General features: G+C 41.1%; 1 protein-coding gene across 2 annotated transcripts in view; it reads left to right on the top strand.

Moving 5' to 3' along the window:
- Positions 1-22698, top strand: part of Dip2c (disco interacting protein 2 homolog C) — a 409010-nt gene that overhangs the window by 310000 nt on the left and 76312 nt on the right. The gene's annotated exons all lie outside the window — the stretch shown is intronic.

A 22698-nucleotide genomic window follows, 5' to 3' on the forward strand; every position in this document is an offset into this window, starting at 1 on the left:
ATGTTGAGCATTTTTTAAGATGCTTCTCCGCCATCCGAAGTTCTTCAGGTGAGAATTCTTTGTTTAACTCTGTACCCCATTTTTTAATAGGGTTGTTTGGTTTTCTGGAATCTAACTTCTTGAGTTCTTTATATATATTGGATATTAGCCCTCAATCTGATGTAGGATTGGTGAAGATCTTTTCCCAATTTGTTGGTTGCCTATTTGTCCTCTTGATGGTGTCCTTTGCCTTACAGAAACTTTGTAATTTTATGAGGTCCCATTTGTCAATTCTTGCTCTTAGAGCATACGCTATTGGTGTTCTGTTCAGAAACTTTCTCCCTGTACCGATGTCCTCAAGGGTCTTCCCCAGTTTCTTTTCTATTAGCTTCAGAGTGTCTGGCTTTATGTGGAGGTCCTTGATCCATTTGGATTTGAGCTTAGTACAAGGAGACAAGGATGGATCAATTCGCATTTTTCTGCATGCTGACCTCCAGTTGAACCAGCACCATTTGTTGAAAAGGCTATCTTTTTTCCATTGGATGTTTTCAGCCTCTTTGTCGAGGATCAAGTGGCCATAGATGTGTGGGTTCATTTCTGGATCTTCAATCCTGTTCCATTGATCCTCCTGCCTGTCACTGTACCAATACCATGCAGTTTTTAACACTATTGCTCTGTAGTATTGCTTGAGGTCAGGGATACTGATTCCCCCAGAATTTCTTTTGTTGCTGAGAATAGTTTTAGCTATCCTGGGTTTTTTGTTATTCCAGATGAATTTGATAATTGCTCTTTCTAACTCTGTGAAGAATTGAGTTGGGATTTTGATGGGTATTGCATTGAATCTGTAGATTACTTTTGGCAAAATGGCCATTTTAACTATATTGATTCTACCGATCCATGAGCATGGGAGGTTTTCCCATTTTTTGAGGTCTTCTTCCATTTCCTTCTTCAGAGTCTTGAAGTTCTTGTCATACAGATCTTTCACATGTTTGAAACACAGAGTCTTGACATGTGCTCAGTCTGACTTTGAACTTGGACTCTATTTTAGCCTCTGTTTTATTGCCGTGAAGAGACACCACAGCACTTACAAAATAACACACCTAATTGGGGGCTTGCTTAGGTTTCAGAGGTTTGTTCCCCTTTCACCATGGCAGGGAGCATGGTGTCATATAGGCAGACATGGCACTGGGGCAGTAGGTAGGGTCTACATTCTGACCCATGGGCAGCAGACAGACATGGCACTGGGATGGTAGCTAAGATCTACATTCTGACCCATGGGCAGCAGACAGAGACACTAGATCTGGCATGTGTCTAATAAAACTAATAAAAGTTAGTTTATTTACTTTATATCCCAACCACAGCTTCCCCTCCCTTCTATCCTCCTAGCCCCTCCCTCTTACCCTCCCAGCCACTCTCATCTTAGCTCCCCCTCCCTCCTCCCTTTCTCCTCAGAGAAGGGAAGCCTTCCCATGAATATCGATCTGCCTTGGCATGTCAAATTGCTGTAGTACTAGGGGCAGCTTCTCCTCTTGAGCCCAGACAAGGCAGCCTAGTGAAGGGAATCAGCCCAGAGACCCATTGCCAAACATTAGGTGTAGCTCAGGGATTCTTGTAGAAAGTGGGGAGGAAGGATTGTAGGAGCCAGAGGGGTCAAGGACACCATAAGAAAACCTACAGAATTACATGGCCTTGGCTTATAGGGGCCCGTGGATACTGAACCACCAACAAAAGACACGCATGGAATGAACCTAGGTCCCCTACACATATGTAACAGATGTTCATCTTGGACTTCATGTGGGACCCCTAACTGGAGCAGGGGCTATCTCTGACACTATTGCCCACCTTTGAACCCCCTTTCCCTAACTAGATTTTTCTATTTTCCTTTAGAAATTAAAGATAGTGGATCAAATGGGAAAGGTTTATCATTTTATGAGTCAAAATATCTGTGTATAATCCTGAACTATTTTCAGTAAGAACACCATGTATTCTCTGGAACATAGTAGAATATGATGTCAGGTTCTATGTTCAGTGAGCAAATGTGATTATCAAGTGCTAAGTGCAATGGTTTTCTATGCTTTTACAACATAAATTTCTTTCTTAGTTGTTGCAACTGATAGGAAATAACACACGACTTGACAATTCAATTCCTGCCTACAAACTAAGTGTCCAAGTGATACAATCTCTAGAAATATATTTACTTTCTTTTCTAAGTTTTGACTGAGAAAAGAAAAATGGCTGTTCACAGAGGACCCAACTGTGCCCTTCCCTGAAGTTGGTTCAATGTCTCTCTCGAGTGTCAGGGTACCCTCAGTCTTATGGTACTACCTCTCCTTTTCTGAGCAGAGTAGATTAATATGCTGCTTCTCTGGTGGTCTGATCTTTGTACCTCTCTGGAAGACAATTTTCCAGGGCCAGAGATATCTCAGACCTCCGTAGTATGCTTGGCTGAGTTTACCCTCTCAGGGCAAAGTCTTTTCACAGTACCTTGGAGCAGTCTGGAAACCAGTAGAGGAATGGCATTGGGTCCTGGCCCTGATGTGGTAAATAACATCCTCCTATACCTTATGCAGATTTTCATAACCCTCCATACAACAGGGTAACAAAAGAGACACATCTATTCTTAAGAGCATTTGAATAAGAAAACAGCATAGACCTTACAGAAAACTTCAGAATACTAAGAATTTGATTGTCTTTTCTCTTCACATTTCTTAATTTACACACACACATTCTCTATTATTTATTTCCATCTGTGACTTGGGAACTAAACACCAGACCAACACCTCTTTGGTGGGTATAGGTGCCATTAGAGAATGTGAGAATGCATCAATTTGCTCTGTATTTCCTTTCTTCCTCATATGACAAGTTGCAGTCAATATATAGGGACATGATTTGTAGTTCATTTAGTATCTAATAGTGGACATAGTGACCCATTCTCCTTTACTTTCCGTGTCCCTGTTCTTGACACTCATGCATTCTCCCACTGAGTATTCACAGGGAGTGACAACATGGCATATATGAAGTCCAGGCATGCCAATAATAAATTCCCTGGGATGCCCCCTAGGAAAACAAGGCCCATGAACCTTAACCATTACGTGATTAAATTCTAATATATGGTATAAAGCTGCTATGGGAAGTGTTGAAGAAAAGAAGAAGGAATGAACCTATGTTTTTCCATGGATAATTTAAGAAAAAAAAGCATTTCCGTAGTGCACAGAGAGCTAAGATTTGGAGAAACTGTGCACTGTTACAAGCATAAAACTTCTTAAGTTCATAGTGGACTGACCACCAAGCATAACCTGAAGCCAAGGTGGGATAATCCACTGGAGTTGTGTCCTAAAGGTGATGGATGGTCCAAGTTAACAAAAACTAGAGAAACAATCAAAAAAACTGGGAAGGAAGTTCTTGACCTTCAGTGTTCTAGTGCACCTATTGCCACTTAAAGCTATGCTAGTATGGAAACAAGTATAGATACCTATCACCATAAACAAAGTGAACAAAAATTGTATATTTATCAGGATGATTGTGAAAAGTTGTAAGAAAAGGCACAGCGTAGCAAGGTGTTGATCCCTGCCCATATTACCAGATACTTAAGTGCTAAGGAGGAAAGATAACCTGAGGCCAAGAGGTGAAGAACAGCCTGGGGAACATAGATCCAGAAAGATACTACATCAAGATTTCAAACGTGTGGTGAAAATAAATCTCCCGATCCCAAAACAGTATTGACGTTGACAACACTGACAGATTTACCAAGGCCGGTGTCAGTGAAAATGGAATGCTAATGAAACATGGATGATCAGTGTTACTGGGAAAGACACTGAGCTTTCTGCATACAGCTGGGAAGGCAGTCCATACAAGGATAAAGAATGCTCACAAAGAATAATTGCGTGGGGCCATGATAAGTCATTGCACAGTGAACTTGCTCTGAGAGGAAAAAAAAACCTTAGCAAACTTGTTCTAAAGCAGTGTTTCTCAACCTGTGGGTCACCACCTATCTGGGGTTGGGGTACATATCAGACATACTGCATATCAGATATTTAAGGCTAATAACACCAGTGATATTAACAGTTATGACGTAACAAGTAAATAAGTTTATGGTTGGGGGTCACTAAAACATGAAGACCAGCCAGGCGGTAGTGGCGCACGCCTGTAATCCATGCACTCTGGGAGGCAGAGGCAGGCAGATTTCTGAGTTCGAGGCCAGCCTGGTCTACAGAGTGAGTTCCAGGACACCCAGGGCTATACAGAGAAACCCTGTCTCAAAAAACCAAATACAAACAAACAAACAAACAAACATGAAGACCTGTATGAAAGGATTGCAGTATTAGGAAGGTTGCAAACCACTGCTCTAAAGGAAAAAAACTTTCTTACTGTCATAAATTGTCAAGGATGCCATTCCTAATTGGTTTCAGAAACATTTCATCCTGGCAGTGGCTGCTCACACCAAGATGCTGACTGGGTGACAGCTGTAAGATTGCTATCATTCCTAGATGGCTATTCTGTTTATCCTCTAATTCCTTAGGAAAGTGGTCTTGTCACATGTGTTCATGAGTCCACCCATCTGACTAGAGTTTTCATGCATGGTAGTTAGTATAAAAAACACTTTCTTGAACATGGCGTTAGCAGCAGTAAACACAGGTATGGGTATGGAAGGTGTTTGGAAGGATAGGGTGTCACCTGTGCCATCAACAGTGCTTGGAATACAAAGACAAAAGACAGATATGAGTGTTGGCACATACTATTGCCTGAGGATGTTTTGTTATGAGAGTGAACAAGGTATTGATGGACTCCATCTGTCCAGTGGTATCGTGGGGAGGATGCCTGAGCTTCGTCAGCAGCACACACACATCTCTAGACTCTGTCAGCAGGAGGAAGTGGATATAGTGCTTTGTTCACATCAGAGGCTCCAGTTACATTTATGGGATATGGTAGAAGAGGTGATCATGATAATAGTGGTAGTGCTAACACTTAAGAGTGCCAACGATGGCAAGGTGAGAAGGTGAGATGAATTGACTAAAGGACTGGAACAGTGGTCATTTGTGACTAAATGACACATCTATCAGATTCCTGTTCATGAGACCAATGCCTCTGGAGGAAACATTGTAAGCACACATTTGGCAGCTGCCTTCTTGACCATGGAGAAGATTCTTGCTGATTCCCTGCTGCTTCTGATACTTCTCACCAAACAAAATATGTGGCCACTTTTCTGTTTAAAAATAAAACAAAACCTTTGCAGGGGGAGATTGATAGTGTGCCCTATTTTGCTAAATACTCACCTGAGGTAATTATGAGACAATTGTTGCTTGTCAGTAGCACAGAGAAATGATGGTGACACCAGACAACCACAGATCCTCCAAATGGTGACGAAAATGATGACACATTTTTCTAAAACCTCAATTTATACCCACTGTTTTTTAAATACATGTAAAATTATCTTTGGGCTATATGAATAATATATGTAATATAAGCAAATTTTGTGCTTATACGTATTTCCCATCCACAAAATATTGTGCATATGAAAACTTTCAAACTCAAACCAGTGACCTAACTTCAGAGCATTTCTTAGACCAAGCATTTTGTGTCAGAGATTCTCAACTTGTAATGAGTATGTAAACGTGGTTTTTATTTGCTTTTTGATGGTATTGAGGATCAATCCTAGGATCTCACCTATTCCACAAACATTTCACCATCATAGTACATTCCCAACCCTGAAAAGGTAGGATTTTAAATGTTATATCTACATGAAGTATTCACAAGTACAACAAATGATACTTGTCTCTTCATATGTGGATTTCAGAATTATAGATGCAAAGATGAAAGAGTATTTCTTTCACATTTTTATCATTTTTATTATGACACAAGTTTCACTATGTAGTTCTTGTTGGATTTAAACTTACTGTGTAGCCCAGACTGATTGTGAACTTCAGAGGCTGAAGTAGGTGGACATCATAAGTGCTACTGTTACAGGTGTGCACTACCACATCTGCTAGGACTATAGCTGTGTACCACCACATTTGCTGGGACTACAGCTGTGTACCACCACATCTGCTGGGACTACAGCTGTGTACCACCACATATGCTGGGACTACAGCTGTGTACCACCACATTTGCTGAGACTACAGGTGTGTGCTCCCACATCTGCTGGGACTACAGCTGTGTACCACCACATCTGCTGGGACTACAGCTGTGTACCACCACATCTGCTGGGACTACAGCTGTGTACCACCACATCTGCTGGGACTACAGCTGTGTGCCACCACATCTGCTGGGACTACAGCTGTGTGCCACCACATCTGCTAGGACTACAGGTGTGTGCCACCACATCTCCTGGGATTACAGGTGTATACCACCACATCTGCTGGGACTACAGCTGTGTGCCACCACATCTGCTGGGACTACAGCTGTGTACCACCACATCTGCTGGGACTACAGCTGTGTGCCACCACATCTGCTGGGACTACAGGTGTGTGCCACCACATCTGCTAGGACTACAGGTGTGTGCCACCACATCTCCTGGGATTACAGGTGTATACCACCATATCTGCTGGGATTACAGGTGTGTGCCACCACCTCTGGCAAAACAATCTTCTGTCAACCCAGACTAGAAGCCCTTAAAACGAAGCAGCAGGCCTTGCATAATGTTAGAAATTAGAGTATAGTTTCTGAAACTAATATTTTATTTCTAAATAATGCCTTGAGTAATTTTCGGATGACTGACTTCACATCCCAGAGGAGGCCTCTGGTTCCTTGGAGACATGTGCCTATGGTGCTGAGAAAGAGTAACAAAAAGAACCAGTGGAGAGCTTAGGGCAATAGCTCAGTTGTAATGTGCTTGCTATGTAAAAATGGTCTGAGTTTGGGTCTCCACAGCCGTATAAAAATCTAGGGGCAGTGGTACATAGCTTCAAACCAATGCTGATGAGTTGGAACAGGCAAATTTTGGTGCTTTCTGACCAGCTAGTCTATCCAAATTGGTGAGCTGCCAATGAGGCCCATTGAGAGCCCTTGTCTGAGAAAAATAATGTGGAGAGTACTTGAGGAAAACATCGTGTTGATCAACCTGTGGTCTCAATCTCAGCTCAGAAAAAGAACCAGTGATGCCTGCCGCTAAGGGGGCTACTGAGTTCCCATAGTGCTAAGAATCTACACAGAGGTTGCTACCTTGTGCTGTGTTAGAACTCATATTGTTGTATGTGTGATAATGTGTCTATGTGCTTTTGAAAAGTTAGGACTATCTGTATTTTAATTTCCTTTATCTAAGTTTTTTTTTTTTTTGGAAAATATTTTCAAAGCCTCAGACTTTACAAACAGAAATAATCTTTCCAAAAATAAGATGTGTTATTTAGCTTAGAAAAAACTCGGGACAAATTGGAACTGTGTGTGGGTCAGCAGTCACATTCAAGTAAGGCTTGCATCTGGGTTGATGACTTATAACTAGTTCAGCCAAATTGAAGGTTGCTACAGACTCCTAGTCTCCTCTCAGTGGCACTGACAGTTGTCTTGTTGCTGAGTTACACACAATACATTGTTTGGTAACTTAGTTAACCTCATGGGAGAAATAGTATGGTTTTATGAGATTTCTAACAGTTGCTAGTATAGGAATGTGTGCAGATGTGCTTTGGCTATAATGAACAAAACAATATTCTGATGACTAATCTCTACTGACTGATTTGCTGTTTTATATATAAATATGTAATTCAATTCAAATTTGCCAGTGAAATTATTAACTTCTGTTTCTCACCACATCTTCTGTGATATATCTGGATCTCTATCAGCTTTTTTGGAAGATGGCTTCATATAAATTTACAATGGCTTAAAACTGGACAGAAGTTTAATTTTTGTTCCATGGATTAAACCTATTTGGAGAGCTTTAAAAAAATCTGTATTGTTACCACAGCATTTAAGTAGAAGTCTCACTAAAAAATCTTTTATCTATTTAACAAAGTCAGTTTTCATAGCCTCCACTAAAAATAACTGCTGGTGAGATAATCGACGGGTATCATGGTCGCTGGGCAAGTATGTAGACCTGCGTTCATACCTGTGGTACCCATGTGCTAGCATGGGGCTGCACGTGGCTAGCCCCAGAGCTGGGACGGCAGAGAGGGGATCCTGAGGCGTGTCACAGCCAGTCTAGCTGAGGTGACAAGTGTTTACAGCACCTGTACACATCTGAACTGACTCTAAAGTCAGCAGAGAATAGAGTGAAGTAGGCTTGATGGTACAATGTTTGAACCATGTTTGTATAACATGGACATATTATATATCCATTTATATAAATGATAAAAGGTTAACTGGGAAATAACTCAGAAAGCAAATAATGTATGAAAACTTTGAACGGTACAAAGTTTCTTTTGGATAAACTTATGTACATCTTGTATACAACTTCAAACTAGTACAACTGAAAGCATTTCTACACAAATGTCCTACATTTCTACCCCACACCATGATGATGTCAAACGCACTCCAGGTAACAGACCTTGCCTGGTCTCTCAGGAGCTTCTCAGAGCTCCTTAACCAAGTGGGGTTACTGTTAAGAATCCCCACTTCCTAATCAATTGTTTCTGTTTTAACTGGAAGTACATCTGCCAGCATGTCTTTGGGAATCTCCAAGACCTGGGTTTTCATACACATCAAGCCTTCTCCATTTTGGCCAAGTGTTGTTTGAGGGTGTACAGTATTTTAGAAACCTCAGTGTTCCTAATGTTGCCCACAAATGAGAACCCACCATAAACCTAGCATCACACTTAGCTCATTTCAAAAGCAACATCGTATACCCTGTTTTCCACACTAATAATACATGTTCACATCCTCTCCACATGCATAGCTCTGGGTAAGTCAGATATTCCTAGGATATCAGCAACATGTGCGACGACATTGAGATGCTTATCCTGTCTCTCAGGAGTTCTGTAGTGACCGCTGGGATTGAGACAAGTCTTCTGAGAAATCTCAGGTTTCCTGTATTTGTTGTTGTTGTTGTTGTTGTTGTTAATACTTTGGCTAATACTTCTATATTAGTAGCACTTGTAATCTTATGGGTGGGAAAACTTATTTCATCAGCTATGTCCCAACTTAGTTTTACAAGTCTCCTCTGTTTATCATCCTCATCTCCAATTTCTTTTTTTTTATTTATTGAATATCATCTTCATTTACATTATCAATGGTAAAACCTTTCCCGATTTCTCCCCTTCCTAAAGACCCTAACCGCTCCTCCCACCCCCTGCCTCCACGGATATGTCCCTCCACCCGACCCCCCTCCCTCGATTTTCCTTTGTTGGGGCATCTATTGAGTCTTCACAACAACAAGGACCATTCCTCCCATTGATACCTGACAAGGCATTCCTCTGCCACATTTTTGGCTGGAACCATGTGTACCCCTTGGTTAATGGTTTATCCCTGGGAGTCCTGACGTCTGGGTGGCCAACACTGTTTTTCTTCCCATGGGGCTGTAAACCCCTTCAGCTCCTCTGGACCACTCTCCAGCTCCTCCATTGGGGACCCCACACCCAGACCAATGGTTGGCTGCTAGGACCTGCCTCTGTATTTGTAAGGCTATTATTTTATTTCAAGACCAGCATCATGGATGAAGGATAAGGAGGAACTGACCTTCTCCCCTCTTCTTTGGTTATGTGGGAATTGCCATGCACTGTCTTCTTGAACCTTCCTGTGTCCTTCCTTTATGCTTCTGTCAGAAAACCCTTTGGCCCAATGTCAGAGAGAGCAGTGTGACACTTGGTTACTGACAAGGTAGAAGAGCCTGTGCAGGACCTTCATGGAAAGCATCCTCATGGTATGGGGGTTGGGCAAGTGGGATCAGGTAGGGGTTCCACATTGTGCTGCTTACAACATTTATCTCAATACTATATCAGTTTTTTTTTTAAGTAGAAAAAATGCAGTTGCATCTTTAGCAAGTTTTCAATTGGGTTTGATATGAGTTCCCTAGAGTTCACCACTATGTCAGTGTGTTCTTTTGACATTCATTATTGTGTATAAGGGAGAGTACATGAGTGGGGGGGTGCATATATCAGTGTGTATGTGGAGGTTAGGGGGCAGCTGTTGGGTATCAGTTTCCTGCTACCATGTTGAGGGCAGGTATCTTCTGTGATGCATACTCCAGGCTAGCCGGCCCATACGCTTCCTGCTGATTCTATTTCCGGTCTCATGATAGGGGTGCTGGGTTTACAGATGTTTGCCACTGTATCTTTGTACATGAGGTCCTAGAATTGAACATCAGGTTCCATGGCAAGCACCTTCACCTCTAAGTCATTTTCTTGTCCAGAGTGATTTTTTTTTTTTTTTGATTTTCACCAATACCCTTATTTTTTAAAGGAGGCATATTATAAGGCCTGTTGACTTTCTGGTTGTGTCAGTTATATATGTGGACTAGTCCCCTTCAAATGACAGGTCTATGCCTGCAAATGTACAATGTAGTACCTCTGCTCCTTAGTGAGCAACATCATTGCTTTTGCTGTTGTCAGGCCTGGCCATGAAGTGCAACCTGGTAGCTTTGTATCCAAAAGCTCCTTTTGTATCCACAGACTACTGTGTCTTTCTGTGTACCTGCCAGCTTTCATAGTTCTCACCATTCACTGAGACTCGGGATCTGATCCAGGAGTCCTTGAGAGCTAGGTCCATCTCTCGCTCTGGGTACTCTGCCCCTGTTCTTATGTCTTTCTTTCCCATGGGTCACACGTGGGAGGCACACAGGATATGATTTCTGATTGAAGCATTAGTCACCAGTATTCATTCTACTTCATGCTTTAGTAGAATAAGCACGTACATGCCCTTGTGCTGGTGAAAGTGTTTGTAACTTACCTCTTTCTCTCCCCAACCTTCTGTGACACAGTCAGGTTTTCCCCTCTCTCATACTCACGTGCTCATCCTATCAGGATGTTTCTGAATCCGACCACTTTTCCTAGACCCATCACCCCTCACATGGATTCCCAACCACGTCTAACTAGTCCTCCCTTTCACCAAACACACTCTGGCCAAGGCCCAGTGCAGGTGTCTCATTTAAATGAGTCTCCTAATCCTCACAGGTGTGGCATTCTCCAAGTTCCCCACCTTTTCCCTCTGCCTAGGTGGCCTGGCCACTCCATCCATATTTGAGCTTACTTCTGAGCTCTGCTGTTGCCATAGAATTACTGACTTCCCTCAGTGGCTGTGCCACTTACTGGTATATTTATTCATCATTTACTGTGACCCTCTACCTGGTAACTAGTTGGTACCTAATTACTTTTAGATAAATGAGTAAAAATAGTATTCAGACATACGTACTTTCAGCTCCATGCATGTGGTAACCCTACACCATTTTCTGGGAGAGGCTGCTGTGGGCCATGCTCTTTCTTGGGACTTTATGCACATTTCATGAACGTTGTTTACAGCTTGCACAGTAGAATGGCATGCCATTTTGGATTTTTATTTGCTTCTATTTCACCAAATGGCATAGTGTGTTGTCTCTAGGCTGACTTGTTTCTCATATCATGGTCTGCTGGAAATCAGCTCCAGCATGATTGCAGTGTGTCATGCCGTCAGCTGTCTGTCCCCTACTAGCCTGTCCAGAGGACACTTGGTGAGAGAACTAGTGGGTAGAGGTCTTGGGCAACTCTCTGATCTCAGTCATACTTTGGGACAAAAGAAAGCAGTCACTACATTGCTGTGGAGTAGCATACAATTTCAGGAAATCTCCAGCCATGTAGTCCCTGCCAGGGTGAGGATTTTACAAAGCTGTGGAAAGGCCACGGTTATTTAGTTTATAGAAAGAAATAATGAATCAGAAGTATTTGTTCCCCAGGCTTTGGACACATACAACTCTGACTTGTGGGCACAGTATCATGACAGTTTTCTGGACACTTCTCATGGCAGGTAATGGCCCTTCTCTGCTTTCTTCCTTCCTGGTGTGGGTGGTAACGTTCTCACATGTGCCAGCTTTCTGATTGACATTGATCCTGAGGTTCATGAACAGAAATAGATAAGCTATGATTTGAGTTGTTAAGGTTGAATCAGGAAACACCGTAAGAGACATCTAAGTTGGTCTTGAGTCCAGGCCTGCTTGCTGGTGCTTGCTTGGTACTCTGATCACATCCTCAGTCTTACCACAGTAGCCACTTTCTTGCTTAATTGTTATGTGTGTTTAAACCAATGCTGGTGTTGTAAGCAGATGAATTTTTAAATTAACTACTGGGATTAGACTCCCTGAGACAACTGACTTCAAGAGATAACAACTCCTTTCAGCATTGAATGTATTTATTTTCTTAAAGATATATTTCATACCTTGAGTATATTCTATCCCCGCCCTATTCTTCTAATCCTCCTTTCTTCAACCCTCCTTGTTCCAATTAAGCCTTTTGTTTCCCTAAACATTACTTCTCCTTTTATTTAATATATGCATACATCTCTTTATATGACTATATACAATCTAGGATCCACAAACAAGAAAAAAACAGGACAGCATTTGTCCTTTTGAGACTAACTTTATTTAATATGACTCTCCCCAGTTGCATCGATTTTCTTACAAACAACCTTGTGGGAACCCCCCTCTTATGCACTCTGTACTCCCCCACCTCTTATTCCCCCCACCCCTGGCTTCTACCCTGTAAGCCTCACAGCCTGTAGGGAGATGATCCACTAGAAGTGAGGAATAAAAGTGAAGACAGCACCATCTTTGCATGCACTTTATAGCTTTCCAGAGACTGATGTTATGGTCTAGTACACATTTAAACATAGGAGAACTTGTGACCTGTGACCTTTTACAATAGAGTGAATTCTATTGACTGATAAACAGAGATTGTTGCTTCCTGCTATTTTTGATGTAATTTTTATGTTTGTGTGGCTATCTTCTTTTGGGTTTGTTGAAAGAAGATTAATTTCTTGCTTTTTCTAGTGTGTAGTTTCCCTCCTTTTGTTGGTGTTTTCCATTCATTATCCTTTGAAGGGCTAGATTTGTGGAAAGCTACTATGTAAATTTGTTTTTGTCATGAAATATCTTGGTTTCTAGTCTGGGTTGGCATTTGTGTTCCACATCTGTCCAGGCTCTTCTGACTTTCATAGTCTCTGGTGAGAAGTCCAGTATAATTCTGATAGGTCTGCCTTTATATGTTACATAACCTTTTTTCCTTACTGCTTTTAATATTCTTTCTTTGTTTAGTACATTTGGTGTTTTAATTATTATGTGACCGGAGGAATTTCTTTTCTGGTCAAATCTATTTAGAGTTCTGTAGGCTTCTTTTATGTTCATGAGCATCTCTTTCTTTAGGGAAGAAGTTCCTTCTTTAAAGGAACTTTCTAAAGAAGTTCTTTCTTTAGGGAAGAAGTTCGGGGAGTTTTCTTCTATAATTTTGTTGAAGATGTTTACTGGCCCTTTAAGTTGGAATCTTTACTCTCTTCTCTACCTATAACCCTTAGGTTTGGTCTTCTCATTTTGTCCTGTATTTCCTGGATGTTTTGGGTCAGGAGCCTTTTTTATTTTCTTTGACTGTTGTATCAGTGCTTTGTATGGTATCTTCTGCATCTGAGATTCTCTCTTTTATCTCTTGTATTTTGTTGATGCTTAGATCCATGACTCCTGACTTCTTTCCTAGGTTTTCTATATCTCAAGTTATTTCCATTTGTGATTTCATTATTGCTTCTACCTCTTTCTTTAGATCCTGGATGACTTTGTTTAATTCCTTCACCTATTTTGTTTTGTTTTTCTTAGTTCTCCAAGGGCTTTTCCCTGTTTACTTGTGTTCCCCTGTATTTCTTTAAGGGAGATATTTATGTCCTTCTTGAAGCCCTCCATCAGCATCATGACATATGATTTTAAATCCAAATCTTGCTTTCCTGGTGTGTTTGGGTATCCAAGACTTGCTGTTGTGAGAGAATTGGGTTCGGATGATGCCATATTGCCTTTATTACTGTTAACAACATTCCAACGTTTGCCTTTTACCATCTGGTTAGCTCTTGTTTTAGTTGTTCCTGCTGTTACTGGCTGGTGCTTGCCCCTCCTGTGTGCCTGCAGGCCTATTTCAGCAACCCTGGGTGACCTGCTTTCCCCTGGCACAAATTGCTGTGGTGCTGCTGAGTTCCTGGGTACAGGTGGAGTCCTGGTACAGATCTTCTACTCTGGTGATTCCTGCCTACCAATCTGTTACACAGTCACAGGAGCAAAGATGGCGCTGAGACCCACTCTCTGGTAGTTGTATTTGGGTTTGTAGCTCTGTGGCCCTGCTTAACTCTGGATACAGACTATGCTGGCTGTCTCCTTCGCACAGCTGGGTCTATAACTGGCTTCATGTGCCACTTGGAGATGGCGTGCTGTGGCAGAGGATGTTCCCAATCTGGAGGCGGAAACTGGAAGGCTTCTGCCAGAGGCCTCCAGACAGGATCTTCTGATCTGCAGGGCTGGTCTCACCTATGCAGGCTGCCTCCTCCGCACTGGCTGCTGAGTAGACATCTGTCTTCTTGGGCCACTTAGAGATGGCGAGCTGTGGCCCATTGTAAGATTCTCTGTGGATTGTTTCTATAATATATGAACATAGAAAAGTGTCCTCTGTCTGATGTTTTATGTGAATGTTGTATGCATGGATAGGATGATATGTAGTATTGTTTTGCGAAAATGAGCTGACAGGAGTGACTGTCACTGCATTTGTGCTGATGGCATACCGCCTTCTCCAAACATTCTCTGAAGACTTGACATGAGTTTTTAATGTGTGAGAGTTCTGAGGATTAGGTTAAAGAAAAGAGCTTTGATACATTCTATGAAACTATTTTATGTGGGGCTGTGAAAAGCTTCATTAAAGATTTTAGTGTAAAGACAAAATGGAACTTTCTTAAAGAGTGTTGTACAGGACAGTGTAGAAGGGGTTAGAATGCACATGGTGAATTGTTTGTAATGGTTTCATTGTTACCTGAGAAGAAGCAACATAAAGGAGCTATTCACATTGGTTCATGACTTAAGGGCTGTGGTTTATCATGGTAGGAAAATCATGGGTCGTAGGCAGCTGTCTAGTGATAGGAACATGAAGCAGCTGCTTGCTCGCTTCTCAAAAGACCAGGAAGCTGAGGGCAGGGAATGATGGGGCTCTGCTCTTGCATTTTCTCCCTTTCTATGCAGCCCATGGGATGATACTGTCCACATTTCAGGAGGATCTTCTATTTAACTTCTCTATTAGGTTAATCCTTTCTGGATATGCCCTCTTGGACATACACAAATGTGTGTTTTCCTGGTATCCAAAATGTTTCATAATCCAATCAAGTTGACCATCTTAATAAACAGTAATGTTTATTTTGTATAATACTTGCAATTCTTAAAGGAAAACAAGCATTTCACTGTTAGATTTTGCTGTTCTGTTGTAGAGAAAGGGCTTCAGAGGACTAATTACTTTGGCTCGAAGTGGTTAGGACTGACATTTCTTCTATGTTGTCATCTAACCAAATTGTGTCCCATGTTTAATAATCTTCCAGGGACAGCTTATTCTGCCTTGGTAATGAAAGAGAAATTGAACTTCCAGTAAACATCAGTACAGCTGATTGCTTGCCTGGCTTTTAGTCCACTTAATTAAAAGTAATCATTGATGGTAAAATTGCAGATGCATTTGTGTACTCTTGGCAGATTTGTTCGGCCCTTTAGCACATCTATCACTTTGTGGTTCTTTTCCATTTAAAAAAAAAGAAGAAGGGGGAGGGGGAGGGAGAGGGAGAGAACGAATCACAAATTGGCAAGCTGGGAGAGTTATAAGAAAGCTGTTTAGTTGGCCCCTATGGCTGGACCATGGGTGCCAGTGAGGACATGCCCATGGGTCAGATTTTTGGAGATGTGAAAAGTTAAGTCTTCCCAAAGCTTCAGACCTGGTGAGATGGTGACCATGATCCACCAACTGCTGAGTGAGTTTTTCCTTGTAAGTAATACAGAATGCCTCTTGCACAAAGGAGACCATATTGGAAGGCTCTAGGTCATGTATAATGAATGAAGCCTCTAGTATCCTGCTTGATAGATGGACAGAATGCAGAGATGTTTCCAAGAGCCAGCAGAGGACCCTGATGAGCTCTGTGGGAGTGCAGCAGGCTGGCAATCTGCCATAGGCAGTATGCCTACATTGTGGTTGCCAGAGGCAGATAATGGTTATGACTAATATGCTTGGTGTTCTCTGAGAAAGGCAGTCTCCAAGCAGAATGACCAGTATTGATATGTCATGTTGCTGTTAAAGAACAAGAAGTAGCAAGAGGAGCCCATAAACTCGTCTTTCTGTGTCTATATGTGTCCATCTCTGTTTACATGAGTTTCCATCTTAATGAAGGTTAGGTAGGTGACATCAGGAAGTCATACAGTTATGTTCTGGCTTCCTGTTGGACACATTTGTTTTCTAAGTTCTGTATTTTAGGTTGGGGAGAAACTTGGTCCCCAAATCTATATGTTGATAGTGTCTGGAGGTGAGGCCTTTGGAGGATGATTAGGATTACTTGAGTTCACTGTCCCATGACAACAATAATGAAGAGAGAAAGAAGTAGAAGATTAGCAGGCTTGCTCTAGCTTGACGTGCATGTCCTTCTATCACATTATGATGAACAGCACATGGTTACCAGTGCCAACAACCTCTTTTTGGATTTCTTCCAAACCTCTAGAAGTAGAAGCTAAACAAACCTCTATTAGCCATGTTGATCATTCTGTATAGCATTCTGTTATAACAAGAAAAACAGACTGAAATACCCAAGTATTAAAATCTTATTTTATGGGCTGGAGAGATGGCTCAGCGGGTAAGAGCACCGACTGTTCTTCCAAAGGTCCTGAGTTCAAATCCCAGCAACCACATGGTGGCTTACAACCATCCGTAATGAGATCTGACGCCCTCTTCTGGTGTGTCTGAGGACAGCTACAGTGTACTTACATATAATAAATAAATAAATCTTTAAAAAAAAATCTTATTTTATAATCTTATTACTACTGTCACCATAACATTTTATATGCTTCTTTTTTCTCTAGGCAAATTGTAAAACAGAAAAATGCTAGGGGAACATGGAATGTGGTACCAAACTCATCAGAAAGATGAGACAAGCCAAGGGTGGATGTGTGTCAGCAGAGTCTTTCTGGCCTCTGTGAATCTAACACCCAGGTCTCTTTTATCTACAGGATACAGAAAGAGCAGATTTGGTTTTGTCAGATTGTAACACTATCTTATATTGTCCAAGCAGGCTTTAGATTTCACTGTGTAGTTGAGACTGGCTTTGGACTGATATTCTTGCCTCTACCTCCTAAATATAGGAGTTTGCAGAGATGCAGTATCATACCCAGTCATATTTGACCTTTAAAAATGTTTTTAATTTTTATGAGTTTGGATGTTTTGTGTTTGCACTTGGTACCCATGGAAGCTCGAAGACCTCATCATACCCTTTTTCAGATTGTTGTGTACTGCCATGTGGGTACCAGGAATTGAACCTGGGTCCTTGGCCAGAGCAGTCTGTCTTTCTTGATCACTGAGCCATATCCCCATATAATAATTGACTTTTTACCCTACACTGTGACAATTTATTCAACTAAAAAAAAAAAAGACTTTAAAAAGATTCTGCTTCAGTACCTTGATACTAGCAAAACAATTAATGATAATATAAAAGAGCAATTAAAATGTAATTCCAGAGAAATAAAAAAAGATGCCCCATCTCTAACAGTCCCCTTCTGCTTTATAAAATCAAGTCATAAGATTAAAAAGCTGGGAGAAAAATCAAGAGAAGAAATACCACTAAAAGGCAGCACTCCACCATCAAATGTCCATCTGCTAATGGAATCAAGTATTTTCTTCATGGGATGGAATTAGGGACACAGAATTGTAAAAAGAAAAATGGTAAAAACTAGTCCACAAATTAACATGAATATTTCAAGAGCATTCATAATTACTTAAAAAATAAATGAACATATTAGAGAGCCATGGTTTGATTTTTAAAATGTAGGAAAAGACTGGCATTTCTCTTTATTATTAAAGACTGATTTTACTTTATTATTTTAAGTAAAAATTCAGGAAAAAGTATAAATTTTTCCTCATAAACTATTTTGGAACTGAAAATCACCTCAGTGAGAGCCAGACTTAAGTACCACCAAGAGAGCAATTGTCATCTCTTGTTCACCATTTACTACTTAGATTGAAGAGTATATTCTGTTATTAGGTGTTTTAGGGTTTCTTTTGCTGTGTAGAGCATGACTACAGTAACTCTTATAAAGGAAGACATTAAACTGGGGCTGGCTTACAATTCAGAGGTCTAGACCAACATCATCATGGTGGGAGCATGGCCACCACCATCTCCAGCAGCATACTGCTGGAGAAGGAGCTGAGAGCTCTACATCCAGATGCAAAGGCAGCGGGAAGAGAGAGTGAGCCATTGGGCCTGGCTTGAGTGTCTGAAGCTGCAGAGCCTATCCATCCCCAGTGGCATGTCTGTTCCAACAAGGCCACACATCTAGTGATGCCACTGAGAGTCCATGGGGGTCGTTTTCATTCAGACCACCATTAAATTGTACTCAGAAACTTACTATAAAACTTACTACTCAGAGACAGAACATACACAGAGGAACTTACCTCCCTCCCTATGCTTATGGGCTGACTATCCTTTCTGGTCTTGGCACTTAGGTAGCTGCTAACATTTGCAAAGTAAACCATGCCCTGCAGCCGGATCCTACCTCCTCAAGGCTTCACAGCCTCCCCAGACACCACCATCCAGGAACTAAGTGCTCAAACACAAGACACAGGAAAACATTTCATATTCAAAAGCATAATAGCCTATGCTAGCCATCTGAAAGAAGAGAAAGCTACATTGGTCTGATATATACTGTTTTTACTTTGCTACTTCACTGCCTTAAAGAGTGGCTTTAATTAGTTATCTTTTGAATTTCATCACGTCTTTCTTTTTTTTATTGATATATTTTTATTTACATTTCAAATGATTTCCCCTTTTCTGGGTCCCCATTCCCCACAAGTCCCATAAGCCCTCTTCTGTCCCCCTGTTCTTCCATCCACCCCTTCCCACTTCCCTGTTCTGGAATTCCCCTATTCTAAAGGTTGAACTAAGGGGAAAAAATCGAGCTTGAATTTCTCCTTGCATTCCGAAAAATTCCTACAAATACTATTTGTTAAAATAAGTATCCAGTCTCAGCTGGTCTCTAAGCAGCTTCAAGGCAAATAGATACATGGTGCAGTTAACTTCTTATGAGCCATTTTACTTCAGTTTTTAAAAGATCCCTCTATAAAGGATTGATAATCAGTGGAGATAAGTGCATGTGCACACTGCTTGGTGACCCGGGCACCTTCGTGCTCTTCATACCATCCAAGAGAAAAGCCTTCAGTAATGGCCTGTGGCTCAAAAGCAAAGCAGCTGTCTTAGGAAAGGAACCTCCTTCCCAGTCCTGGTTAGCAGTTTAGAAGAAACCCTCATCAAATGAGTTGTACCATAACATTTTAGTGATTGATTTACCATAAATCTAGATATTCTCTCACAGAATCAGCATTCCTGAGGCTACTTTGAACCATTTGCTGGGTCTTACATATCCTCCTCATCTGGCTTCCAGCTTGCTTGTGTAGCCAAGACTGATCTGAATTCCTGGTTCTCCTGTTTTCATCTCTCGCATTATGATTAGGGGTCACGTCTATCACACTCAGCTAAATTAGCTACGTTGATACTATCACGTGGAGCAAGTGTCTGGTGTTCTGGTGTTTCTCAGTTCCAGGGATGGAGCCACACCTTGCTTGCTGTCTCTCCATCAGTAACGTAGTACCGTGGTCAGCTGGTCCTCTGGAAGCTATTGCCCCCATGTATCCATCTGCTTACTGTTTACATCCTGGCTTTGTAACTAGATTTTGCTTATGTATTTTGGGGATCAAAAAGTACCTGTATCATAGGCTTGGATATATCCACTTTGAGTGTTTGAAAGTATACCTGATAAATACTTTTCAGCTTTGTTGAAGTTCAAATTTGTTGGAATTCAACAAATCCTGGATGCTTATTAATGCTAATCCTACTATGATAACATTATGTGTATACTGTTCTGTAATAATATATTGTACAGAAATAGAGCAGTGAATGTTATAGTCAAGAGGGGGGGACATGATGTTGCCAGTGGCTGTTTCCTCCCCCAAATGTCCAACTGTTCCTCAGTTGAGAATTGGTCCTTGGGAAATAGCCTATATACAATGAGGAAATGAAAGACTTTTGTGTTCTCATTTGCAAACAGTAAGTAAATGACAGATGGCAGCAGGGCTTTGCAAATGTAGTCAGTCACCTTTACTCTGTTAAGCCCTGGGAAAGGAGTCATCATAACTGCTTGCCTCCATTTATTTTGTATTAATGCCTTTGAGGCTGGCCTGGCTCTGCTTGCTGTTGGCAGTACCAAACTATAATTTGAAATTTATAGAAGCTATGTTTTCAGGCTTTATACTGCAAGATTAGCTAATAGTTGCTGAATGCTTTACAGAGGTTGGAAATGCCATTTTAAGGGGAAGAAATGCTGAGCATATTTTTAAGTAACTCAGACACAAGTTGAAGTCATTTACTTTAGAGCATATTTCTCATGAAGCCAGGATGCTAAGATTGAGCGTGCTGTTTCCTTTTCTGGTAATTTGCTCTTTATACATCAGTGCACCATTGTATATAACGCATAACTGTGTATTTTTCTCCTCCATATTCCTGGGTAAAGAAACTGCCCTTTAGCATTCCTGGAAATTGCTGAGCTCCTTCTTGTAGCTTGTTCTTTGTGAGGTACTCATTGCTGCAGTCTTGAGCATGGCTTTTCATCAGCCAAGTCTGAAAGTTGACAAATGAGTCTCTATGTTTATTAGCCATTGTTTAATTTGTTCATATTGATTAAGTGTTTTGAATCTATCTGAATTCTGCTTATCGGCACTATATGTTTTCATTTTGCCATCTCTTTGACTCAGTGAATAATTGAGGTTTGAATGTAAAATGCCCACTACCCCCACCCCATGTATTTGAACACTTGGTACCCAGTTAGTGGTGCTGTTCAAAAATGTAATGGAACAATCAGGAAGCGGAGCCTTTCTAGAGGAAGTAAGTCCCTGAGTGTGGGTCTTGGGGTTTCATATCCTTCTGTTCATTCACTCTGTTTCTGGCCTATGATGGGAAGCAACCAGTCAGCCTTATTCTCCTGCTGCCCTGTCTTCAACACTGACAGACAGTACCCTCTTTGTAGCTGTAAACCAAAATAATCCCGCCCTCTCTTACAGGACTTGCCACAGTAATATTACTTTATCACAGTAATAGGAACAAATCTAATGCAATAATCAAGAAAACACAGCTGAAACAAGGAAGAGAAATGCATCTTTCATCAACTTAAGGGGGAGATTAATGCAGCCCTCTGGGAGACAGCCAAGCACCACAGTGAGAAGCACATTCTTGAGGCTGCCTAAGGTGCACCTGCTTCTGTCTCTGAGCTATGGTCATGGTCTAGAAACATTTCCTCACCTCTGCATAGGATTACTCTAGAGAATGTCTGAATGCTTGTATGTACAACTGTGCAGCCTCAGTCACATACAGGTCTAATCAATGAGAAAATGCTAGTGTGTTCCCATTTTGTTAAAAGGAAAGCAAAGTGGTGTATTTTCAAAAGGTTTTTAGGATTCCTGAAATTTTTAAGTGTAGGTACTTTGTTCTCTTGTTATCTGTCTACACACATATTTTACAGATGTATTCCCTTCTATATAAAAATTGAGCTAAAATAAATGACTCTTATTCAGTAACAGAGGCCTGTTATTGAATGCTGTGTATTAAGAGAGCTAGATTCATTGATTGTTCTCTGTGTACATTCTCCATATAAGTATGTTTAGACACTCACATGGAAAGATCTTGAGATGCGTTTATGTAAAACCATGTTGCAGAATATGCATTTGATGATTTTGCTTTTCACTGAAAATATGTTGACAAATGCACATAGTTTATACTTACTTTCGTATCAGAGTGTCCAGAGCTTTGAATAGGCAAATGTGAACAGGTTAGTGGTGGTGCAGGGTAGAACAGGAAAGGAGATAAAACATTAAGATCTTTGCCAGTTGTGATGTCTGATCTGACTAGCTTTTGCTGAGAATGTTCTTTGTATGACTCATACATTTGTGTTTAAATATTCATCTAAAGCTGCAGTCAGCTAAGATGTGCATTGTATCCTAATGATGCAGGCAGGGAAACCATCCAGATGATAAAACATTAGTGGCCAAACTTGGGCATGAGGTCTGCCTGAAGCCCATCAAGTGCCCCAAGGTACCTAGACGATTAGCATGTGTCGTGGTTAACTCAGATTGTTAGTTTGACAGTATCTAAAACTACACAGGACAGAAACTTCTAGGCATGTCTATGAAGGAGTTTCTAGATTGGGCTGGTTTTAGTGAGAAGATCCACTGTGGATAGCACCATCCAGTGGACTTAGACTGAATAAAAGGAGAAACTAAGCTGAGAACCTGTGTCCATCTCTCTTGTTCCCAGCTACACATGAACTGTAGCCAGCTGCCTCACCTGCAGTGCCTTTCCTTCCCCACCATGGTGGACTATATCCTAAAACCATGAGCCAGGAGAAACTATTTTTGATTTTGATTTTGTAAGATTATTTGTCACAGCAACAAGGAACATGTCTGTGCCTTAAGAAAGAAAGTAAGGCAATAATTGTACCAATATAAGTTTACTATAAGATTTGAGTTGTATACCTTTGTAAAAGAGTCTGAGTAGATCTCTCCCCGAGACATACCAGCGTTAGCTCTG

Source organism: Apodemus sylvaticus, chromosome 14 (genome assembly GCF_947179515.1).
Source record: "Apodemus sylvaticus chromosome 14, mApoSyl1.1, whole genome shotgun sequence".
Lineage (NCBI taxonomy): Eukaryota > Metazoa > Chordata > Mammalia > Rodentia > Muridae > Apodemus > Apodemus sylvaticus.